Source organism: Papaver somniferum, chromosome 2 (genome assembly GCF_003573695.1).
Source record: "Papaver somniferum cultivar HN1 chromosome 2, ASM357369v1, whole genome shotgun sequence".
NCBI classification, from domain to species: domain Eukaryota; kingdom Viridiplantae; phylum Streptophyta; class Magnoliopsida; order Ranunculales; family Papaveraceae; genus Papaver; species Papaver somniferum.
The window spans coordinates 166761511-166780530 of record NC_039359.1 but is presented as its reverse complement, the minus strand read 5'-3'; the positions used below and the strand labels follow the sequence as shown (position 1 = coordinate 166780530).

The following is a 19020-nucleotide window of genomic DNA, read 5'->3' as shown; positions in this document are numbered from 1 at the left end:
TAAGTGTAATATTTTGATATAATATTCCTCTTATAAGACTGTACATTCCTACAAAAAAAAAAGATCGCAATTCGAGATAGCAGACCTCACCATCTACCGATCTTAATTTCAACCGATAACTTTGAACGGTTGATATTCAAAGGGGTAGATGGTCGTTTTATACATCTCGAATTGTGTTCATTTTTTGTAGGAATGTACAGTCTTATAAGAGTAACATTGTCTCAAAATATTATACTTAAAGTCATTGTCATTTGGGTTTTGCGGAAAAAATAGAGCAAATCTTGTCTGACCTTGTCCATCTAAGAGTGTCCATGAATCCTACCTCAAAGCTAATAAACTATGTTGCTATTAATCAACAAGAAATCAATTGGACTACAACTACAAATAATAAATAAATCAATTAAGGATTTCGAACACCTCAACAAACGATCCAACATCCAGGCATGGCTTACCGTAGGTAGGATCGATAAACCAGCTAATTTTCGTTATTTTTTATTACGAAAATAGGTTAGATTCGTCAAAATTACTATTCAGTGTACAGTTTCAGAGCGGTCTACAACTAGGTTGAAGATGATTTTCCTAGCCATAAACACCTCTATGATTATATAAAATAATGAATTTCTAGTCATAGATTAGTATTCAAATTTTAAATTGTTCATCACAAAAACCTAGCGGTAGGTGGCTATAAAAATAAAAATATCGCCATAGGTGGTTATTCCTAACCGTAAAAACATTTTTGGTTAAATACCATGCCCCCGCTAACAACGACTCTTCATTCACTTTGTTTTTGTTCATCGACGTTATACGGTCCTGCTTCATTCATGACTGTAGTCGGAGAAAACAAATGACATGGTAAACACGTGTAGCCAAATCAGTTAATTGGGTGACCCAATTCTAGTGGGCCTTATTTGTCACCTACTGGCCTTATGTGTCACCTACTTTAATCTTGATGCTAATAGGATCCACCTCGGTTCTAGTTTGGGGAAATCAGGGGGAGACCCAGAAAAAATAATATTCTCATTGTCAAGCCCACAATTAATTTTGGGTACCGTGACACCCATAATTATATGAAATTCTTAAAAATGTATGCATGATGGATTATGCATCCGCATGACAGGTTATGCATCAGGGGTATAATAGGCAACGCAACTTGGATATAACATATGTAAAAATCCGCGTCTTTGAATGTTACAAATTTTATATCGTTGGAAATCTTTTTAAAAGAGCTACGCAACGAGTACAAACAAGAATATCAATTTTTTGTTTTTAACGAAAAAATCGGAGGTGATCCTCATTTTAGGGAAATTTTTTGAAAATTTGATACTTAACCATTATGCAGTCACCAAAAACAATGCATAACACATTCTGCAGACGCATAACGAATTATGCAACCATTTTTTCGACTGCATAACAAGTTATGTATCTGCATAACAAAGTTATGCATCTATAACAAGTTATGTAACCATTGTTTTGGTTGATTTTAGCCGTACATATAAAAAAATGATGCATAATGCAGTATGCATCCATATTTACGGATGCATATCAGGTTATGCATCTATTTTCTCGATGCATAAAGGATTGTGCAACAATTTTCTCGATGTATAATCCATTATGCAGCCATGTTTTCGTATGCATAACAGGTTATGCATCCATTTTCATGACTGCATAACATGTTATGCATATATTATTGTAGGTGCATGACAAGCTATGCAGTCCTTTTTTTTGTTGGTTTCTATACCAACAAAAAGGTTGTTGCATAACGTGTTATGCAACTATTTTCTGGACTGCATGACAAGTTATGCAGCAATTTTTGTAGATGCATAACAGGTTATTCATCTGTTCACTGTACCAAAACCTATTATGGTGCATTATCATCTCTCCATCCAACCACAACACCTTATCATCTACTGTTGTCTTAATAAGAAGCAAGCTCTGCTCCTCCATTATCGAGCATCACTACATATCTGTTCCACACCAAACTCATCTCTTGGCGAGAACCAAGTCTTCCTTATCTTCCCATTATTCCTCTCTGCCATCAGTGAAACACAACAACTCAGCTCCGTTGAACCCACTATTAACCATGAACAACATTCATTGCCATCACCAGCGATCTTCTCGAGCTCTTCATGCTTCCTGCTATCCTTCATAATTCTTGGTCACAGCAGACTAGGCTGGAAGCAGAGGTCGTTTAGGCCTTTTTACAAACACTTCTCGTGCAGTTTGCTGGTAATGCAGATATACAACTTGCTTTTGATTTCGAAGGCCATTCCATCTCCTTCCCCGCAAATTTGGATTACATACAAACCCAGTGTACTAAACATTCATACAAACTCTGAAAACATTCATGAAAAAACCATCAATATCAGTGGCAACAAGAACAGTTTCCAGCACCAACTCGTTCAACTTCCTCTCTCGATTCATTCTTCACTGAATTCTATTTCGAATTCAGCAAAACCCATTCATCCTAACCCAATGAAGGACTCAAATCTCTTCTTATCCTCCTCCGTTAGTTCACTGCAATAAGTTACGGCAACAGTTTGAATTTCTTTAGCTGCTTCTTTGGCCATAAACCATATCAAACTCTGATAAATTCTTACCAGAATCCCGTGTCCATCTTAACTTCCTTTTTGAATTCGAATTCCAGCCATTGCAGACCCTCAAACACTCAAATACATTTTAATCCTCGCCACTCAGCAGCGGGAATCAATGGCATCAATCTGTTCTTCATCCCCGTCTTGTCTCGGCTAATAATCATATCTGAATCTTCTCCAAGTTCTGAACATCAGAAGCTATAATTCCTCTTCATCTTATTCTTGACTGCAACATATTCGAAATCCCCATCGATCTCAACTCGACTGAATCTTTTCTCGTCTGTGTTCTTCTCACAGAAGATGATGAAGAAGAGAAAAGAACGAAACATAATTTCAGAAATTATGGGTTTGAGAATAATTTTCTTCCAGAAAATGGGTGCGCGCCTGTGTTTTTCTGAGTGTGGATTTCATAGTAGAAAAGTCTGGGAGAATGGGTCTCCCTGTAGTTTTCACTTCTAGTTTTCTCTCTCCTCAATAGAGGTCACAAAATTAAAGCTTTATGATCCTAATTTAAGATTCATAATCCATGCCTTAATTTATGTTTTAAGGATTGATTGTGTAGTCTGGATTCTAGCCTCATATCTCTCACCGTGTTAACCGCTAAATCGAGTATCAACTAGACCAACTAGACCACTCGTATATCACGAAAGAACAAGCACGTGATGTTTTTCTCACGTGTATCCAATTTTTTTTTAATAAAAAAACTTACACCGGAAAGACACCATCAAAACGGAAAAACATTTGATGGAGGCGTTTTTTGATGGGGGCATGGGGAACAAATCATGTCTTGACACGTGTCTTTGGTATAAATTGATTCCATCAAATTTTGTTTCCAAATATATATAAAAGAAGTGTATTTTTGATGAAAATACTGGTTATCTTAATTGATGATATTTTATCCTTTATATTTTTTGTAACAGAATTTGTTAAAACAATTAATTGAAGAACACATGTCAAGACATGATTTGTCCCGCATGTCCCCATCATAAAACGCCCCCACCAAAACTAAAGTCTAAAGCCTAATTTGAGAACAGAAAACTATCTCTTTCCGGCCTCGCGTGGTAAGGTATCAAAATACACTTTAGTATCATCTATAATATATAGATTATTATGCTTAGAGGCCTGCTGGGTGTATGTAGGCTGAAGAGTCCATTGGCATAATCGCATACCTCGGGATGTCTGAGTTTTTAATATGAACATCACTGCCCATAACAATCGCCATAGACTACTTATGCTTCCAACTTCCAAAAAAAAAAAAAAAAATAGACGTTGTGTGTGTATGGCATGCAGAATGTTTGCTGTAATTTACTAAAGGCATGCATGTAACTGTATTGTGGAAATATCAGCTATGCACAAACAGTATTATATGCCAATAAAAACCTTGAATGCGGCCAGATTCATTCCTAATAATATACTAACGTGATAATATTTTTTATAAACCTCCCTAACATTCCAAAAGGTTGAATCAATGAAACAACGCCTGTAATAAGTTGACCCATGTAATAAGCTAATATTTTAATCACAAAAATTAAATTAAATATAGTACAATATAGGTGGGAAAAATATCGTTTGGTCCTTTTTTAGATGGGTCCATGTCAGTTTAGTCTTTTGGTCAAACGCTTTTACTGTTTGGTCCATAATTATTTAAAAATATTAAATGGATAAAAGTACACTTTCGTGTTAATTTCTACTTTTTTTGTAGCAGTTCATTCGTCAAAATGAACTCCTGTTAATTTCTACTTATTTTTTCAGAAATCACCTATATAAACCAGTGTTCATTCCAGAAAATGAACTCCATATAAAAACCTAAAAAACCAGAGTTTATTCCAGAAATGAACTCCATATAAAAACCTAAAAAACCCAGAGTTCATTCCAGAAATGAATTCCATATAAAAACTTAAAAAAAAAACAGTGTTCATTCCAGAATGAACTCCATATAAAAACCTAAAAAAAAACAGAGTTCATTCCAAAAATGAACTCCTGATAAAAATCCATATAAACCAGACTTCGTTCCAGAAAATGAACTCCTGATAAAAAAATATATAAACCAGACTTCGTTCCAGAAATGAAATCCTGATAAAAACCTATACAAACCAGAGTTCATTCGTCAGAATGAACTGCTGATAAAAGTCTACATAAACCAGAGTTCATTCCAAAAATGAACTCTTGATAAAAATAGAGTTCATTCGTAAAAATGAACTGCAGCATCATCAACTTCATCTTCTTCTTCGTCTTCAACAACAGCAGCAAAACATCATCTTCTTCAACAGCAACAAAAATTCATCTTTAACACGAGCAGCAAACATCAGTAACAAAGATCTTCAACAACAAAATCAAGATCTTCAACATCAAAATCAAAATCATCGTCATCTTTATCATCGTCAATAACAAGATCTTTATCATCAAAATCAAGATCTTCATCATCTTCATTCGTTTGCATCATCATCTTCTAAAGAAAACAGAGTTCATTTCAAGAATGAAGTTCATCAAATTCATCATCTTCAACAGTTTCAGCAGCAGTGACGAAGAAGAACATAAATCTTCATCGTTTTCATCATCTTCATCGTGTTCATCATCATCTTCAACCACAACATCATCAAAACAGGGAGAAAAACAGAGTTCATTTCAAGAATGAACTTCATCAAATTTATCATCTTCAACAGTAGCAGCAGCAGTGACGAAGAAGAACATAAATCTTCATCGTTTTCATCATCTTCATCGTGCTCATCATCATCTTCAACCACAAACAGCATCAAAACAGGGAGAAAACAAAATCTTCGTCAAAAAATCATCGTCTTGTTCATCATCTTGATATACGCATGACGTTTATTATCTCTGCAAATCGTATTCATCATCTCTGCAAAATCAAAACCCTAGAACCCACACAATCTTCATTGTTTATGCAGCAACAGGAGAAGAAAAAAGAGGAGAGAGAAAGTAGATCTGAAAATATGGAGGTGAGAGAAAATAAATCTGAAAATAATATCTTTTCTCTTGATAATTGACCAAATATATCAATGGTGACGTCATGGATGATGTAATGGTCCCAAAAGGGTATTTCTGCCACTATAAGATGAAATTTACATCATCCATGACATCACCCTAGGACCAAACTATAATTTATATTACCAAATAGGACCAAACAGACAATTGACTAGGTCAATTCGACTAGACTCTCTCTAATATATTATTCTTATGACCAATTGGTATTTCCTGTTGGAAAAAAATGGGTTTCACAAAGGATGAATGAATCAGAGAAGAAAGTGTTGCACTCCAAAACTTTCAAGGCTTGTATAAATTTCTTTTAGACAAATATTTCTACCCTCCCAATAACAATTGGCGATTACAACAGGTATGCGAAATATTGCCTTCAGGATACAATGAAAGCCCTGCAACGAAAAATTGAATTCAAGGTTTGTACCCCTTGATTCAATCAAGAACACACAAAGAGATTTCTGATTTCTGATGATGCTTTTTTGAAACAGAGAAAACAGATTGATTTTTCTTATATGTTAAACGAAACTGGGAGAAGCTATTTATAAAGGGTTTTGCACCTGTTGGGAATAGGTTTTTATTCGCCAACAGGTTTCTATTCACGAAACGTCAGGTTCCTTCATCAACAGACATCAATGGTGTCTTTTGGATTCGAAATTTTCGAACAGGCTTTTATCGGCCAAATAAAACCTTCAGTTCAAAAAATTCTTCCGGGGGCGTTGCCCCCTTGAAACCCCCACCAGGGGCGGTCTCCCCTGGACCCCCACGACCTGACCTGTCAGGTCGACCACAGCCCCCAGGATCCCCCTTTGGTTAGCGGCGTTGAAAATATTCCAACATTTCCTACAATATAGGTTAAATAGCTGTAATAGGATTTCATTTTACGTTTTCTTTAATAGGATTTAACATGATTATCGAAAAAAATAAAATAAGATAGGATTTAACTTGATAGAGTTGGAGAAAAAGAAGTTTTTCTGGGTTTTTCTTTGAATCAAACTATGTAAGTGAAAAGAAGAAGCAATGGCCATTAAATAAGCACCGCATGAATATGTCAAAACAAGCAAAGTCTAAGACATTTTCGTAGAAAAACTGCAGAAATGAAAAGTGTAACTTGTTCATTTTCTAATTTGTTTTTGTCGGTGTATTTTAAAACATACACAATTTGACTTCCAAACATATAAAAAAACAAACAAAATCTGCACGAAAATTATTTGCATGGCTTCTCATAGTTTTGAATATTATATCTCTTATAAATTCGGATTACTGTATACCAAAAGAAAAAACAAAAAAAAAGGAAAAAAATATGTTAATGCATACGCAAGAGAATATGACTTTCATTAGGGAAAAAATAAAAGAACGTGACGAGCTAGCTCACTCCAAAATCAAAGAAGCAACGAAGCTCGGTCAAGTGCCAAGGTCTAATGCGCGTTCGATCAATTTTTATTGATCAGCCGAAGGGAGACCTTCCATACGATGGGGGTGAATGTAATTTGTCAGTTTTTTTATTTTTATTTTAATTTCATCACAATTCCATTAAAGTGAAAGTCGATTAATCGTTAATTTTCAAATTTGAGATCATAATCGTGTATATGCACTCCCCAATTTCATTTATGATCCATAAAATCCATCAAGTATCGTATTAGTCTTCTTGATTCAAATTAATCAACAACACCATATCAGCTGCTAACTATGCTTCAAAATAAAAAAAAAAGTTGGTTAACTGATGAACTCTAGAAAAAACAGAGACCAACAGTTATCACCGTTGCGAATTCTAACCGTAAATGAACTGTAATTTTTGGAATTAGCTCGAATTTCCATGGCTGCTAACAGGGGGTGTCGGATCACTGTTAAGGGTACCAGACACATGTAAGACGAAAACAAAAATCCTCTATCCTATATAGATTTTGGTACCCTTTCCAGTGATCTGATACATTCATTAACAATGTTGCGAATTTCGGTCAATACCATGTACACATTCATCTAGTATAAATATGTGTCAATAATGCCTTACTTTTTTGTATATAGGTTACTAGATTGATACCCACACATCATAATTAATTGTTTCAATTGTAATAGATTGAATTTATATTGAATAATTTTGATACCATTTGATAATTTTTTGTATGAAAAGAGGCATTAAAAAGTCTACTCACCATGTTTTTATCTCCTTATAAACCGTTCGACCAAACTCATGGGTTATGACATATAAGTGATGTGGATATATATCTAAATAATGTTGATATTCATGTGTTGTCCTCAACTTCGCCAAGTGTAATGTACACAATGTTAGGTTTGGCTTGTTTGGTTTACTTGATGGTGATTGTTTAGTGATTGACTTTATGGAAATTTACCATAAATAACATCTTGAGCATTTTAGGTACATTTCAAAAACTGTGTCAACAATATACCAAAAACAACGTAAGAAAGCAGCAAAACCAATACGTGCAAACAGAGTGCGGTTTCTAATTACATCTAATTGTGTAGACCCAAATTGACCTGGCCAATTTCATGGATTAAATAATGTTGTTTAAGTTCACCATTTGTATACGTAAAAATTTAGTGTTGACGTGTTTCAAATTCAGATTATTAATATCATCACGCAAGATATATCTTATATCGGCATTTTTTTTTGGATGTATAAAGAATTTGGTGTCGTGCGTTGAGAATACAATAATACTCCCTCCGTCCCTATTATATAGGCGGAATATTGGATTTTCCTAGTCTCAGTAAATACGCGGAATTTTAATTCCAAGATACCTTTTGATCCATATAACCTTATTTATGTTGTATTGGAAATTGTATTGAGAATAAGACAAAGGGTAAAAACATGAAAATTTATGAAAACCAAACAATTTCTTATTCTACGATGTTTTAACTTCTCGGTCTATATAATAGGGACGGATGGAGTATAACTTTAGTGCACTTTGAGAAAAGAAGTGGTGTTTAACAATACCACATAGTTCTGTTTTTGGAAGAAATAAAACCTGATAAAAGACCGTCTCCATTTATATCCCTTTACCTTAAAGAAAAGAAAAAAAAAGACTGCAAGAACAAAGAAAAAAAAAAGAGCAAATCCCAGTAATTCAAACTTACTTTTCTTTGTGTTGTAACGGATGAAAAAGCCAAAAAAGGTAAAAGAAAAACCAATAAAGGTAAAACATTTATGGGGAGAGACAGGCTCGCACTCTCTGTTGTACTTGAAGAAAAACCTAAAATGGAAAAGAATTATGGGGTGAGAGAGGCTCGAACTCTCGACCTCAGGATTACTCTCTAGCTATGAGACCTACGCGCTAGCCAACTGCGCCCCCACCCCAGGTTGTTGACTTTAGAGTCCAGAATTAAATATTTCTAATTTGGGTGCAACAAAGTACTACCAACCATGGTCCTTGCGGAAGTCCAGAAACTCTTTTGGTGTTGAAAGAGGAAAAGCCAAACCTCCAGGGATTTCTTTAACAACCTCATATGGTCACAGCTGCTGTTTCTAATCCTCAGCGTAGTTGGTTCCCACCAGCATTTAGACACAATCAAAATAAATGTTGATGCTTCTCCCTAGGACAGCAAGTTTGCTTGTGCTCCTATTGCAAGGAATAGTCAGGGATGTGTCACTGGTGCAAGCACAAGACTTGGACTGTCGACCATCCCAGCTCTCAGTTTAACTTTTTTTTCTTCCAGGTAAGCATAACTTTTTCTCCCTCGTCTCTTTTATGCTCATCTAATGGAGTAGTTTCTTTAGGATTAGCCTGGGGATTAGATAGGTTTATGAGTTAAGAAGACGGGACAAGGGGATGGACTTGCGTCACAGATGAGTAGTTAATTTTAGTTTGATGGTTGCGGTAAGGGTAACATTGAGTCTTTTCTGTAATGTTCTTCATTTTCTTTCTCTTTGGATCTGAGAAAATCTTTAGCTGATTTTTTTCTTCCTTTGATTGGCCTGATATTCTTCTATGAATTTCTTGTTTTTAGTAGGGTAGATCTCATTCTTGCTGTTTGCTGGCTTGCATTAGCAGTGAAGGCTAGGCCAATGTAGATTGGATGTTTGAATTTATGGGTTTGGTAAATGAAGTAAAATTCAGAGTTGTTTCATTTAATTTGATTGAATTGATATTCCCCAGTTAGTTGTTTAGATTTTAATATAGTTGTTTTTTGGCTTGCATTAGCAGGAAAAGCTAGGCCAATGTCGATTGCATGATTGAGATGGGGGCATGGTTAAGGTCGTAAAATTAAAAATTAGTTCTTCTGAAATTTCTTGAATTGTTTTTTTTTACACTGATTAATTTCTTCAGTATTAGTAGTTAAGATCTTTATCTAGTTGTTCTGGCTCGCATTAGCAGAAAAACTAGGCCAATGTTGATTGGATGATTAAGATTTTTCGTTTGGTTTCAGAAGTCATATCTGAAGTGATCTCATTTAAATTCTGATAGGATTGATTTTCCTCTTAATTTTTTCTTTTGCTTGATATTTCTGGCTACCATAATCAGGAAAGGCTAGGTCCCTGTTTGGTTGGGTTATTAAGTTTATTTGGAGTAGGGTTAACGATTTTAAATCGAGGTCAATATAAATTGGTTTTTAGGATCCTTATTGGCTTAGGTAGAAATTTTAAAGCCAATGTTGATTGGTTTCCTTCTACAGTTTTGTTTAATCTAGTTTGAATTCCTTGCCTAGGCTATTTGCAGTTTTCTTTCCCCCTTTGCTGGTGGTCTTGCTTGGTACCTGATGTAATCGATATCTCACTTTCTTCCCCTTGGCTATCCTGCTTTTGTTTCAATGAATCCCGGCTAGAATTGTAGAGGTTTTATTGATTGGTTTTCAAATTTTCTTTTTTAAAAAAAAAGAAGAGGAAATTTTGGCTGCTTTATTTGGAGGGGAAGCCCTCTTTAAAATGTAAGTACTTTAAAGTTCTCAGCCTTTCAATCTAAAGAGATTGTTGTTAATTTCAAATGAATTTTAAAAATGGATTTTTGTGAAAAAAATTGGTTCCCTGAGTCGGAACAAGAAGGAGAAATTTCTGGTTTTGGGCATTGCGGAAGAGTAACTAAACCAATTATGCGTCCCGCATTTCTGTTGGTTGTGTTTTTATTTTTGTTTACAAATCAAAAAGGAAAGACAAGGAAAAAAAAATGTGTGCTTTGCAAACTAATTTGAAACTTTTAAATCTAGTATGTTTTATTGTTCAGAGAATAGGATCTGAATAATTAATATGGCTGAAGGTAGTGAAAGAGTTGCCAATGTTCTTTTGAGATCTGTTAAAGGTGAGTGGATATGTTTAAAAGGATGTTAGAGTATAACTAATAGGTGGTTCTTTGTGATATGTAGGATTCAAATTCAGTTCCTTCGGTGGTTCGTAGACTTGTGATGTTTTCTTTGGTGGTGATTTAGTCTTGCTAAGTCTTTTTTGTTTTGATTAGGATAGCAAAGAAGGGTTTATGGTAGTGGCAAGCGTCTTTCGGAATTATCCTTTTTGTCGGGGTCGGTTAACATTCAGAGTTTGGTTAGGAGCTTCGAATCTGATTCTTAATTCACTTTTAATAGGCATATATATTAATTTTCTTGTTTATCATCTGTGACGTTGTAAAACTTTTTTTGTCCACGCCTACTCCCTGATGCTACAACTCCGCTATTCTGATTAACTCCCCAGGTAAGTCCTATTTCATCCCCTTTATTTTCAATCTAACTAGTACCTTGATCTCTAAAATCTCCTCTCATCTTAATCTCTTCATAAAATTTCTTCGGCTGGCTGTTTCAAATTCTGGCAATCCGCGGTTAAAACATAATCTGTGTATGTTTTTGGTGATTCAATCTGAAGTGATTTCTACTTTTAAACAAATAAGACTTTACAACAAGAGTACATGTAACAAAATCTAGAGGGTTGTATTCCACTCAAGCTTTTTAACTTATAACCTTTATTCAAAGATAGTCATTTTTTTTTATCTTTAGTCACATTTTACAAAATTATTATAATTTATTGCATACATGATTAGAGTAATTTGTTGCTGATGTATTTAAAACCCCTAGTCATCTTAAAATCAAGCATATCGTTAGTTTATATTATGTTTTCACTCTTAATTTGTCGTTGTTATATTACATTATCTTTCGTTCTAGTACATTACTGTAATTTAGGACTATCTTTGAACTTAGGGATTACTCTCATATTGTTTGTGCTACTGGTGTTTATCATTTTCAATTTCTACCTGTGTTTTCTGGCCATGAAAATCTTAGCATGGAACACACAAGGGTGTGGGCAGAAAAAAACACAACAACATTTACATTCTCTGCTGAATTTAGAAAAACCAGACATTTTATTTTTATCTGAAACCAAGTCTCAGAGGAGCATGATGAAAAAAATTCTGAACCATTTCCCTAACACCCACATTGTAGACCCAGATAGAATAGATGGTGGTCTAGCAATTGCTTGGGTGGATGGTTTTCATTTTGAAGTGGTTCAATGGAATGTTAACATGATTAACATCATTGTTAAAAACAATTTCAATGCTAAAAAATGGCTTTCAACTTGTTTTTATGGAGCACCTAAATATGAGAACAAGCTAGAGATAATGAGTTACTTAGAAGACATAGCACAAAAAGTTAACTTGAACACAATGCCGTGGATGGTAATAGGGGACCTAAATGTCTTGTTTAACAGTGAAGAAAAACAAGGGGGTCTTCCCTTTGATAAGAAAAAGGTAGAACCTATACTCAATCTAATACAGAGAACAAGGTTAGAAGATTTAGGATACAATGGTAATACTTTTACATGGAGTAACAAAAGAGAAGGAATAACCAATATTAAGCAAAGATTAGATAGGGCCTTGGCAAATGCAGATTGGAATGATGAATTTCAACATGCATCATTGCAAAACTTAGTAGCTATTGGCTCAGACCATGGGCCAATCTGCCTAACTTTGAACCCTTCTCGGGCACCCTTAGTTCCCACATTCAAATTTTACGACACATGGCTTAAAGAAGCATCATGTATTGAGGTTATTAAACAGTCCTGGGTTACTAATACTAATAGACCAGTGTTAAACCTTATTGAAAACATAGCTAATGCAGGTATCAACCTTAGCAAATGGAAGAAAGATATCTTTGGGAAACCAAACAAGAAGATTAAAGAGATATTAAGAAACATCGAAAATCTAGAAGCTAGACCAGCTACAAACAGAACAAAACACATAATTGGTACTAAGATACTAGAACTAGAAGCCTTATATGATACCCAAGAAGAGATAGCAAAGCAGCAATCTAGAAATAACACCATAGCTCTAGGGGAAAGGAATACCAAGTTTTTTCACATCCAAACTCTAAAAAGAAGGAAAAGAAACCACATTGACTGCATACAAGATAGAAACAATAAGGTAGTATCTTCTAGGATAAAAATAGAAGAAGTTCTTGCTTCACATTTTTCTTAGCTTTTTAGTGAATCAAATACTTACCATGAAGATCATATCTTTGTTCACATAAAGACAGCTATCTCTCAGGAAGAAAACATAACTCTCACTGAAATTCCTTCTTATGATGAAATTTGGTTAGTTGTCAAAAACCTAAAATCCAATAAGGCACCCGGGCCAGATGGATTCCCTGTAAGTTTCTTCAAATAAAACTGGAACATCATAGGTTCACAGCTTGCAGCAGTTGTACAAGATTTATTCAAAAACAAAAAATTAGATACAAATCTAAACAAAACCTTCTTATTTCTTATCCCTAAAATAAAAAACCCAAAATCACCTGCAGATTACAGGACCATAGGATTGTGCAATACTCCATAGAAAATAATTGCAAAACTTTTAGCTAATAGATTAAAGAAATCATTAGAGAACATCATTTCCCCACTTCAATCAACTTTTCTATCTTCTCGACAAATTTCAGACAACATCATAGTTGCACATGAAATTGTCCATTCTTTGAAAAAAAGCAAAAACAAAGTAGGCAATATAGGACTTCAGATACACATGTCCAAGGCCTTTGATAGGGTCAATTGGAACTTTCTTATAAAAACTATAAGAGCTTTCGGTTTCTCTGAGGATTGGTGCACTTTGATTTACCAATGCATATCAACAACATCAATAGCTAGTCTCCTTAATGACAACCCATGCACTGAGTTCCAACCAACTAGGGGAATAAGACAAGGGGACCTCCTGTCCCCTTATGTTTTCATTCTTTGCATGGAAGTGTTTTCCAGGCTCTTGACATACTTAAAAACTCAAAAGAAAGTTCAGGGTATCAAACTAACCCCTAAAGCCATTCCCATATCACATCTTTTCTTTGCCGATGACCTTTTATTATTTACAAAAGCATATCTTAACAGTTGTAATAACCTGTTGATAGCTATACAAATGTTCAGTAAGGCTTCGGGACAAGTGATTAATTTCACTAAATCTGGACTTTTCTTCAGTAAGAAAGTTCATAATAAACACCAAGGAATCATTTGTAGACTAATGAAAATAAAGAAAATCAATATAAAAGAAACTCACTTAGGAATGCCTTTATTCATCGACAGATCAAAACTTAAAGCTTTTGATACTATCATAGAAAAAATGGAACATATAATAAAGATTTGGCTAGGTAAAATTCTCTCCCAACCTAGTAAAATAGTTCTAAATAAATCAGTGCTCTCTAGCATGCCTATATTTAGTATGGAATGTTTTGTATTACCAAAAAAGATTACCAAAAGGATTAATGATATCCAAAGGGATTTCTGGTGGGGGAAACATACTAATTCAAAAAGGATTTACATAAAAGCTTTTGATTTCCTTTGCAAACCTATAGATCATAGAGGACTAGGTTTTAAGGAAGCTAACAAAGTAAATCAGGCAATGATAAGTAGAATATCATGGAGACTTGTAAGCCATCCAAATGACTTATGGGCTCAGATCCTAAAAGGAAAATACTTCAAAAAAACTGGTGCACTCCTATCCAAAAAGAAATCAAACTCTTCTTGGATTTGGAACTGTATTTTACAAGGCATGGCTCACATAAAGAAGTACAACATTTGGGAGGTAGGAGATGGCTCTGCCATCAACATTTGGGAAGACAGATGGCTTCCAACCAGAAATGAAACTCTGGAAAATATTTTCCAAGGGACAAACCAACACATAACACTTGTGTCTGAGCTTATAAACCCAAACACAAAAAAGTGGAACATTCAGCTACTTCATTATATCTTTGATGACTCGATAGTTCAAGAAATTCTTAACATAAATCTGTTCACTAACCCTCTGGTCATCTGAGGAAAGACAAGTTACGATGGACATTAACTAGAAACGGGGAATTTACTGTCAAGTCTTTATACGCAAAACTCATCAACCCCTCTTTAGTGGTCTCACATGAATCTAAGAAATTCTGGAAGGGATTATGGAGCATGGATACATCTTAGAGAATCAAGTTCTTTATCTGGAAATGTTTGCAATATGCTTTGCCAACTAAAACTAAGATGAAATCAACTATAGATGAAGACAACAACTGTGTTTTCTGTCAAACAGCAGAAGAATCTATCTATCATCTTTTTTTTCGAATGTGCATATGCAAGAGCTATTTGGAATTTACCTCCAATGCAATCTCAGGGAGTTCCTCTAAACTCTACTTCTGCTAATACTTCTGCTCATAAATCTTACTTATATCATTATAATGAATGGAAAACAGGGAACATACACTCTATTTCCATGGCCTTGGAAGCAACCAAGTGCTGGTATATATGGAAAGAAAGATGTCTCAGAATTTTTGAAAATAAAAAATGAACCTCAGAACAATTAGCTACAGATATAACTAGACACTTTGCTTATTGGCATCCTGATTGCAGAAATCAGAACAAACCAATCAACAATATAGTAAAAGTCATAAACATAGTATGGTCTCTACCCGCTACTAATTCCTATAAAATTAACTGTGATGCTTCATGGATATCTGAAATGGATAACTCTGGTTTTGGTTTTATCTTATGCAATTGGACAGGGACATTCCAAGCAGCAGAAATGGGATGCAGCAGGACCATCTCATCAGAAGAGACAGAAGCCGTAGCTCTCCTCAAAGCAACTCAATGGGCAGTCACAAACAACATACATCAGTTGGTGATTGAAGGAGACAACCAGGAAACAATCAAGTATCTACAAGGCAGAGAATCAACAGTGATAGACACATTTATGTGTCTTATATAATCTCAATTGTATATATTATTAGTGCTCGATTTTATATTTATTATGGCTTTTTATGTCCCTGTAGGTATTTTTGGAGAAATAAGCTTTTGCGGCGAAATTGGCTAAAGAGTGGTTTTTGCGCTCTTACTTTGGATAAGGGGTAACCTAATTACTAAGGGGTGACCTATTTCCAGGCAGCTGCTAAAGGGAGAACAGCACATGATAGGGGGAGGTCACTTTCCTTCCCAAATTCAAAAGAAGAAAATTGGCGGGAAAACTAGCTTTCACGCCTGGCAGTTTAGGATTCAGATTTTTGAGGAGTTTTATGGAGATTAAATCACTGTAAATTCTTGGGCTGGACTTGCTAGAGGATAATAGGTCATATGCAAGTGATTTGGTCGATCTAATTGGGCTGGATAAGCCGTGAGAGCAAAACAGAGGAGATGGACATGTATATCGCGTTTCAGAGATTGCGTGAGAATTTGACGCAAGGATTTGTACGTATTAGGTCTAGTTTGAGTCCTAGCTGGAGTATGACGCGTTTAAGTTTGGGAAGAGCACGGACTCAACAGAAGCCGCACACAGAGAAATTCCCGTAACTTGCTGCCAAAGAAAAAAAGAGATAAACCAAAAGAATTCGGGGAGATTTGATTCACCTGTTGGCTATAAATATCATTGATTCGAGCCCAGGAAGAGATTAGAAACCCTGGGGAGAAGTTTAGAGCCTCAGAAAAGCGTAAACAATCAACATCCAGGAACCTCTTCTGCTGCTGCTGCCGCCATTGAAGACCTTCAAGAACACGAAGAACAGACACTTAAAGCCAGTCGTTCTTCAACTGTATCAACGACAGTGGTTTCACGGTCATAGAAAACGGAGACAGAAACAGCTTCTTTGTATCGTTTATCTGTGACACTTTCTGTGAGTCTTAAACTTCCTGTTTTAGTACTTCTTCATCTTTTAATCAACTTTTTGGCTATAATCATGTATCTTGAGCAAGTTATTAATATGAGGAGCTAAACCCCATTGCTGAGGCAATGGAGGAAGCCATTTTTCCAATTATTATGTGGTAAATTCTATTTAATTTAATTTTCGTAATTCTTTTATGATTAATTGTACTGAACTAAAATCGAATATAAGATTCTGATTAAGTGGTTGTGTTCTGAATTGATGTGTCATGCTTAGGTTAAGTCTTTTGATGGTCCATGCTTTCAATTTACAACTATTGTTTTGAGTATCTACTTGTCTAGGCGAATATTAGAATCACTTCAAACGTAAAGAGTTGCATAAATATTGACTAGATTAAATCACATAAAAAATGAAGATTGGTGGATCCTGAGTCTCAGTGCTTTTTATAATCTTGATAACAATTTCTTTTTAAGTTTTCTATTTTAATTTGAGTCTAAAATCGAGTCTACATAATCCGATTTGAACGAACTTTACTACCACTTAAAAACCACATCAATTTTTGGCGCCGCTGCCGGGGATTTGTATTAGGTTTTAGGTTTTAGATTTATTTTATTTCTTTTAGAATTTTTGTTCTTTTTTACACCTTTGGTATTTTTTGATTCTTTTCAGATTTCGAGCGAAGCTACAAGGAAAGAAAAAGTGCTATAAAAGGAAAGCATCGCCAAAGAAGGAAAGAAAAGAGGAATCCGAAAGGAGTGAAGAAGAAGATTTTGTATATAGTTATTTTGGTTTATTTTTAGAAACTGTAAATAGGGTTTTAGTTTTTGTAATTTTTCTTTTTATTTTTGGACACTTTTTGGACTTTATTTTTGGACTGAACATTATTTTTTTAAAACCCTAAGGAAGGGTTAAGATTAAATATAAATTGTTTGCAGGGAAGGACGACAATTACGATACTGTCTCGGCCCCTCGGGTTCGTACACTGACATCGGAGTCGGTGGCCTGAGTCGACTTCAACGGTTCATCGCCCGTCTGGTACGGGAGGTAAGACTCTATCCACCCATGAATCCCCTATCAGTGGGTTTTATTTTGTGTGACAACTCACACCCCTGCAATAGAATGTCGAACTGGTATCACAATAGCCAATACAACGAATATCCGACTGAGTTTCAAAATGGACGTTACAATTTTAACCATAGTGTAAATAGTGATTGGGAAAATCAACCTTTTCAAGGTTACGGCTCATACCATGGTGATCCCAATTACTATACACACACACCCGGTCATACGAGCAAGAAAATAAGGATTATTATAGTACTAGTTCCTCGTCTTTGGACAATATAATGAAAATGTTGAAAACTAGTCCCTATTATGATCCTTCTGAACCTGTTCTTCCTCTAGAAGAGTCTCTCAAACAATTAACTGAGAATACAAATAGGTTTGTGTTAGAAATGAATAAACAAAATGCACCCATGAGTGAACCTTCTATACACGATACCATAAGGAAGTCTTGTGAGTCGACTCAGAAAATGTTGTTAGAGGCCCAGGAAAGAACTGCTCAAAATAGTCTTAATTTCCAATATAATGTTTCCAATAATACCTTTGAAAATGAGGATAGTTATTTGCATAATCAAGATGACAAGGATAGGATTGGTAACACTACTTTAGATGAGGTTCAACCATTTTCATGCTATTATGATGATTATGACGAGGATAGTGTTGATGAAGAATTTGAAATATGTAGGCATGGTGATCAGGAATTTGTTACTCCAAATGAACTTTATGATGATAGTGTTATTTCTGGTTCAGATCCCGATAATTTTAATGATTATTCACCTATTCAAAAGGACGAGGATTTGATTAGAGATACCACTTCTTTAGATGATGTAGTATTTCCTTTTGATTACGAAGTCGATAATGGTTTAGAGGAACGAGTTTATTCTGAGAATATCGTTTTAGAGTCTAGCGATTTAGAAACAATGGTCTTAGACGAAGAAAATGAACTCGTACAGCTATTAAATATTGGTGAGGATGCGTCACTTGAGTATAACCTAGAAGAAGAAATTGACTATTTTCAGGATTCCAACGTACTATAAATTAAGGAAATTGTAGCTGGTCTATCTAGAGATACCCAAAACTCTAAGTTTGGGGGTGATTATCATTCTCCATGTGCCTCAACCATTTTACAAGATTATCTTCACACACGTTTTCCTGAACCTAGTGATGTCCATAAGGAAGTTCAGTTATTAGAAACCCATCCTCTGGTTGATGTGGTTTACCCAGGCTATGATATCAAGATCGACTTTGTTTTCCCACCAAATATTTTTCAACCAATTGTGGGAACGCATAAATTTCAGATGTGTTAATTATTCAGTTTTGAGACTAAACCTAATTACTTTAA

The 19020-nt window shown here is 35.0% G+C and overlaps 1 long non-coding RNA gene across 1 annotated transcript; it reads left to right on the top strand.

Moving 5' to 3' along the window:
* The first annotated feature begins 9156 nt into the window (after window positions 1-9156).
* Window positions 9157-15835, top strand: LOC113354239. Its single transcript, XR_003361739.1, has 3 exons — window positions 9157-9257; window positions 15531-15678; window positions 15798-15835. It is a non-coding gene; the product is annotated as an uncharacterized LOC113354239 (long non-coding RNA).
* Window positions 15836-19020: the final 3185 nt, after the last annotated feature.